Source organism: Lacerta agilis, chromosome 3 (genome assembly GCF_009819535.1).
Source record: "Lacerta agilis isolate rLacAgi1 chromosome 3, rLacAgi1.pri, whole genome shotgun sequence".
Classification (NCBI taxonomy): Eukaryota; Metazoa; Chordata; class Lepidosauria; order Squamata; family Lacertidae; genus Lacerta; species Lacerta agilis.
In genome coordinates, this window is record NC_046314.1 from 101,630,638 (window position 1) to 101,638,170 (window position 7,533).

The following is a 7,533-nucleotide window of genomic DNA, read 5'->3' on the forward strand; positions in this document are numbered from 1 at the left end:
CTGCATAAAAGTTAGTTCAATGTCACCCATAATGCCTCTGAACGCCAGCTGCTGGGAATTCAAATGTGGGCTTCCCATAGGCATCTGGTTAGTGCCATTTTGAGGTTACAATTTAATTGCAGTTACCTTCTGGTAATGGGACACTGGTGGTGCTGTGGGTTAAACTACAGAGCCTAGGGTTTGCTGATCAGAAGGTCGGTGGTTTGAATCCCCGCGACGGGGTGAGCTCCCATTGCTCGGTCCCAGCTCCTGCCCACCTAGCAGTTCGAAAGCACGTCACAGTGCAAGAAGATAAATACGTACTGCTTTGGCAGGAAGGTAAACGGCGTTTCCGTGCGCTGCCTGGTTTACCAGAAGTGGCTTAGTCATGCTGGCCACATGACCTGGAAGCTGTATGCCGGCTCCCTTGGCCAGTAACGCGAGATGAGCGCCGCAACCCCAGAGTCGGACACGACTGGACCTAATGGTCAGGGGTCCCTTTACCTTTCTCTTCTGGTAACTGCCAAGGTCTAGCAGTGGAGAGAGCAGGAGACAGGGCTGGCCCACCCACGAGGCCAGGTGAGACGGCTGCCTTGGGCGGCAGGAGCCTCCAAGGATCGCATCCCCTCTTGTGGTGGCAGCTGCAGTGTGCTCCTTGGAAGGCAGATCTGCCTCCTCTACAGCCCCCCGCAAGTGTACCAGCACTATGGTGGCTGGCCTGGAGTGTCACCAGTCTCGGAATGCCTGTGCTCCGACAAGATGGGTTATGGGGAGAGGTGGCAAGATGGTGCATAGGGCCAGTGCGCTTGTGCATGGCAGTGGTGAGGGCTGCAGGGGAAGTGCCATTGTCACCAAAAGGCAGCACTTCCATTTTGCTGCAAAAACTCTTGGGCTGGCCTTCGAGGGAGTGTTTTAGGGGGATACTTATCAAAAAATGTGAGAAGTTGCTGGACTACCACTTCCATCATCCCTGGCCATAGGCTATGTTGGCAGGGTTGATGGGAGTTGGAGTCCAGGTGGCTTCCAACAAAATAGGTTCTTCATTCCTTTCCTAAATGCTTACTGTACTTCCCTGCGGATGCATAATTCTCTCACGTATTTAACCAGGGAAATGCTTCAAAGTAGATGTGGGTTTATGGCTAAATACTGAAGAGGAGGGTAAGGATCCTGCCTTAGCCTCTCTGTTACATTAAGAGTATGCCCCTTGCTGACCGAGGGACTTCAAAACATTCTTGAAACACAAGCTGTTTACCTCGTTCTTTGTTTATCTCTGTGCTTCCACACAATTTAATCCTGCTTTTTCAAGAGAAAGAGACGAACGCACAAGCAAAATTAGGTTTTATATTTTTAATTTGCTTATATTTTTTAATTTGCTCGGGAGAGGTTTGAATATGAATGTCAGCAAACCATGCACTGCTTACAGTCACATATTTCATCAGACACAAAGATCCACACGCTACAATATTCTGAAGACAAAACAAAAGATCCGTATGATGTAACTTCAGACACTGTGTATATGACATGGTTTCAGAATCTTTTTTTTTTTTTTTAAACAGACAATGCTCAGAGAATGAGACATGCACTGACCATTCATAAACATTCAGTACTGAGGGCTCCCAAATACAGTGCAAAATGCAAGGCTCCCCACATGAATGAAACTGGTTTTGGGGTCAGGAACACCATTAATGTGTTTGTAATAACTTGCATGCCAACCATTTAAATTGTAGTAGGAGCACACTTTAGAGTTTTTAGCACAGAAGGGGTAGTTTTATATAGGATATTTTTCCAAGTGCTAAAACATGAATCCGCTTGAAAAAGAAAATCCCTGTTTCTCATCAGATATTGTATATAAAGGACTGCTATTTGCTATTAAGGGTTGCCACCCATTTCCTAAAAGAGCCTCTGCTGTTCCTTCAACAGTTTCACAACAGGCAGAAATTCAATAGGAGCAGCCTAGAGTAGGGTAAAGCTACACCAGCTGAATTTCTGCTTAGCTACCAAAGGCACAGAGTCACTGTCAGGAGTGGTTAAGTGGCCAAGTCACTGTTTAAACAGCTGTCTTTTTAAGACAGCTTTTCCAGTTTCCTGCTGTGGCCATTTTACCCCTTTTCGTTTTCCAAAAAGTGCTTTTGAGATTTAGCCAGAGCCTAAAATACCTTGTAAGGAGAGTGATAGAGGGCAAATGTCAGTCATCAGTGGAAACCATCTGAGAAGGAAACCCCTGAGTAACAGTTCGATCCTATGCATGTTTTATTTCAGTAGCAAGTCTCACTGTATTCAATGGGGCTTGCTCCCCAAGTTAACATGTTTAGGAGGATAGCCTAAATGTTTTTATTTTCTTACCTATTGTTTCTGGCTATTGTTTCTACCAGTGCTTGCATTTAAAAAGAGCTTCTACTTTTAACACCACCATCTTCCAAGTCTTAAATTACTGTTTGCCGCAGAAATTGAGTTTTCCAACTCCTCAACAGTAAAGTACACATTCTGTGCGGGGTGGAACACCTGAGAAAATCCTTTTAAAAACTCAACACTTTCAGCGTAGGCCTCACCCAGAAATTAAAGCAAAAGAGGGCAATCCTATATGTGTCTACTCTGAAGTAAGTCCCACTAAGTCCCCAGGTAAGTGGATAATCCTGTATCCACTGCAAAATTAAGACAAATCACACGAGGAAAGATTACACTAAAGACTGTATTGAATTGACAGATTACGCCACTGTCTAACTTTAAAATGAAAAAATGTCAATCTGTTCGCATTGGGCTTTTTCACGGAATGGTTGGGCTTTTTATTTATGTACTGTATTTAAAACATGTCTCTCCACCTGGAGAGGGTCACAATGAACCCATTTTTCATTTTTGCAAAAGTGATGCTTCAGATTGTTTGTCCATTCACTCAAGTAACAATCACGTCCTGTATTTAAGTCTGTCTTGTCACTATCTACTGTACGTTTCAGTCATTTTATGGAACAAATGTACATGATATTTGCACCAAGAACATGGGTATTTACACCTTAGTACTTGAATTTCCATTCTCTTATTGCTTTGAAGGTTTGGCTGAGCAGAAAACCGTTTCCTAAACCCTACTGGAAAAAGATCTGCAAGTCATTGGATTTTGACAACACAACAAGGTTTCTAGTATGCATGATTCCACCACAATACAAAGGACACACAAATCAGTTACAGCAGTAGAAAAGATATCCCCAAATATCAAAAGAGGCCATACACACAATTGTCTTACATTGGAACACAGCCCTTTTTTTAAAAGAGAGATCTTTTTTATGAAAAAAAGCAAAAAACTTATGTGCTATATTTGTGTTCCTAAACAAGGCTTTCCCACAGAACATTACAAAGCCAAAAAGGAATTTTCATAGCGATGGGCAGAAATTCTAAGTCCACAAGTAGACACTTTTAAGTGCTGTCCTGTTATTCTGCATTTGTTAAACTCGTAAGAGTCATGATGTGTATCACATTTCGTTCGCTGCATTTTGTCATACAAAGACTGCCTGCAAAGCTAGTTTCAGGAAACTCTCCAAAAGCTGGTACCCAAAGTGCCCACTGTCCAAATATCTTATTATCCAGTTTTTTTTACTTTCTAAAATTAAGAGAACTGTATCCCATGGTCATGCAAATGCATTTATAACTATAGGTCACCTACTCAAGTCATATCAGCAATGAATTATGAATGTACTGGATGTTCAAAAATTGTCTGAATAACCGAATTTGCATTATACATTCTTCTACTTGCAAAAAGGGATTAAATGCAAATAATCCAAGGAAATTTTAACTGTTCCATCAGCAGTTCACATCTTTTCTCCTCAGCTATCAAATTACATATCGCAATGATTTTTTTTTCTTGTGGGGAAGGATCCAGTTGGTTAATGGAACAACATACGCAGTGTTAGCAATTAGATGGTGGGGACAAATGACGATGAATGGAGGAAAAATACAAAAAGAATGTTTCAATGAAGACATCAAGAATAAAGTCTCAATAGACCAAAAAATAAAGCAGAAGTCATGGGCTTAGAGCCTAAAATAAATTGAGGAAGACTGTGAAATGAAAGTTTCCTGTCTCCTCCCTCCTCTACAACTATCTTGAAATGTTGAGGAGAATCTCTGAAACAACCTGATCTCCTGGAAAAAAAGGGGGAATTGTCTGAATTTGGGTCAAACTCCACCAAAGTTTGGGCAATTCCCTGTCCCCATCAGTCCCCTTTGCCCAATTCCACGAGGCCTTTCAGAAGGCTGCAGGAGTGGGGAGACACTTTCCTTCCATGTACTTCTTAGCTTATCATGCCATGATCCTAAAACCATCCAATATTTATACACCCCTCACTATTAAAACCTGAGTGGCTGAATGTCTAATCTGAGATCTGAAAAATCCCAATGCCTTAGAGCAGTGGTTTCTTGAGCAATGTTTTGGGCAATACTAGGTTTGTTGAGGTCTTCCTTCCTACTTGAGATTATTAGTCATGGCGGACAAGCTTCTGCAAAAAGAAGTTTGCATGCCACTCTTCACTATACAAAGATTCCCCCGCAATATTTGTCACAGTAAAGCACTGGATGAGTGTGGAGGTGTGCTCCCTGCTCTTGCAGACTCAGAATGTGTGGGCCTAGCATCCTACATGAACTGACTCTGCAACCCAAAAGAAATCCTCTGCAGCAAACAGAGAGCCCATAGCAGCTTCTGTATAGGAGAAGCTCCATAGTTCAGTGCTAGAATACATGCCCGAGACTGTGGAAAGGCACTGTCAACCAGAATACACAATACCAGGTGAGACAAATGTTCTCAGGGCTCAGTCTGCCCTGGAGCTCAGAGGAAGACAAGGATGAAGAGGAAGCGCCTTTAGGGAAGTTATCACCCCCCACTTCCAGACCTTCTAATCAGACTCAACACAATTCTCATTGCCCCCTCATTCCATAAGCAAAATCAGAAAATAACCCTTCAAGTGGAGGCAATGTGCAGTCAATCAGAGCGCCAGACCACCCAGCCTTTGCAAAGCCTCCACATCTTTCCGAGCCAACAGCTCTCCTCTAGCCAATACTTTCTAAAGTGGGTTATGGCATGTTCTGCCTTGGTGGATGTGAACCTGTTTTGACTCTGCTCTGCCGGTAAATGCCTCTTCCATATTAGGGAAACAGCAGAAACTTTCCACCATCTTTGCCTAGGGAGCCATTTTCTATTCAGAGGGGAGGCCATATTTGCCATAGGAACAATGGCCTTGCACCGATAGGGAGCAATGAAGCAGAGGCAACTGGTCTAAAATGGCATGCAGTCCAATCCAAAATCCAGCGAGAGTTGCCAAACTGAATAGCTGGCAGGGGGTGGCTGTCTCGGTCTGGCCTCTCGTAGTAAGCCAATTTGCAAAGGCAGCATGTTTACAGTGCAGCAGTAAGCGTTATCAAGATGCTGTTAAACCCCCAAGAACAAGGGCTAGTTAAAAGTTGCCACCCTTGACCCCACCTAAGCCTGAGCGCTTGCATTTGGTTCCAAAGGGGATGCACTATTTTAACCTAAGTATGTCGAAAGCACCTTTTCGCCACTGAAGAACTTACAAACTTGTCACCCGAACGAACATTTTAATGAAGCTTGTCGGGCAACTTAATCTGGTTTGATAAAATGTCGAAGGCATGCTTCTGTAGCCAAGTCTGCAAGGGCAGCAAGAGTCATAGATGCAGAGCAGTTAATGTTTGCTTTAAGTGTTCAGTCACAGCCGTACCCCAAAGCTGAGCAATCTCAAGCACAAGTCCGAGTGCAAGACCTAAGAGTTTATAGAATGCTCACCACGCTTTGCTCAAACATTTTTTGCAAAGCTTTCTTGAATATTAAAGCTGAAGCTTTGATCCTAAGCTCCCAAACACGAAGCAAGTTCCATTGAAACGAGCAGAATTTATTTCTAAGTAAATATGTATAGGAGCAGGTAGTATGTTTTCAATCAGCATCTCATCTCATATTATGCATTCTGAGGATACAAGTGCAGCAGATGATACATGAGATCTAATTTAGCCTACATCTTGGGTTCCTAAGAGACCATAGCGATTACCTTAAAAACAAAGTTCTAGCATTTTTTTTCTATTGCACTCAGCCTTATTTACATGTATGTTTATGGTTGAATCCAGAACTTTTAAATGCCAGCTTCTTTATATAATACAGTCATACCTCTGGTTACGATAGCTGCGGGTTGCATTCGGCATGGGTTACGAACGCACCGAACCCCGGAAGTACCAGAATGGGTTACTTCCGGGTTTGGCACATCGCACATGCGCAGAAGCGCCAAATTGCGCCACGCACATGCGCAGATGCGGCGCTTCGGGTTGCGCGCTGCTCATGTTGCGAACCGGGCTCCGGAACGGATCCTGTTCGCAACCAGAGGTACCACTGTAAACTGAATCTTGAAATAATTTATTTTATGGGATAGCCTTGTGGATGCAATGTTGTTGCTAGTTCTAACTATACAGAACTGTTTCAGAGAAATAATGGCAGAGAGCAATTATTTCGCGGTGGCGAACGGGCTTGCTCCCTCCATCCCACCTAGTTCACAGTAAGACTTAATTTGCCATAAGGTCCAAATTGGGCAAAAAAACTGCTTTATCAGAAACCATATCGTGCCTCCTAACCATGGTTTGTTTCAATACTGGTTGAGACTCAAACCAATGGTTGTGGTGACCATAGTTTGCTCATTGGGCAATCATGGAGAACTATAGTTACTGCAAACCAAAAGGGTGGCATGGAATATGAGGGAAAGGAGGAAGCATAAGAACTTCAAGTCGGTTCACAACCACCAAACCGTGGTTTGGCTGTGACGTCTGAACCAAGCCACAACATCTGTCAAACAGGAAAGGGATCAGTGGCCTGTATTTTGGAACCCCAGAATAAGATGAAGAGATATGCAAAAGGATGGGTGTTTTTTTAATGCAACGGAAGAAGATGGCAATGTTCCTTTCCAGTGATCTCCCCTCTTTAAGAAATATGAATAAAACTAACCAAAAGAATAAAAGTCAAAGGGAGGGGGGACAGTTAAAACACAAAAGGTGGTGAAAAGGGATCTGCAGCCAATGACACACAGAGCTTTGGAGTCTAAATGATGTGAACATTTTTGGGGGGTGGGGGGAGGCCCTAATGCTAGGAGACACGTGCTATGGTTTCAGTGTCATTTTTGCTATTTTTTAAAAAGCAATACCAGATCCTGAGGAATAATGGATGGAAACTACATTAAGGATGGCCTGCAAAACCTCTGGCCAACCAAGCTAAATGCTGCCCATTATCAACTACGCACGGCAACCTCTCGGAGGCATACAGCCCAACTTTTTGCATGTTCACGTATAAATCAGTCTCAATGAGCCTTACAGTTAAGGGAACATAAGACCGCAGTCTTAATAAAACTTTCATTTCAAAGCTGCCTGCCTGGGTCTGCAGACAGAGAGAGATTGTCAAGGGTCTGCGCCAAGCCACAGGAACACGGCTGGTTGCCTTGGCTTGTTGAGTTCACGAGTTGTGCCGGCCTGTAATAGAGCAGGGATGACGGAACCTTCAGGTGATGTTGGACTCCAACTCCCATC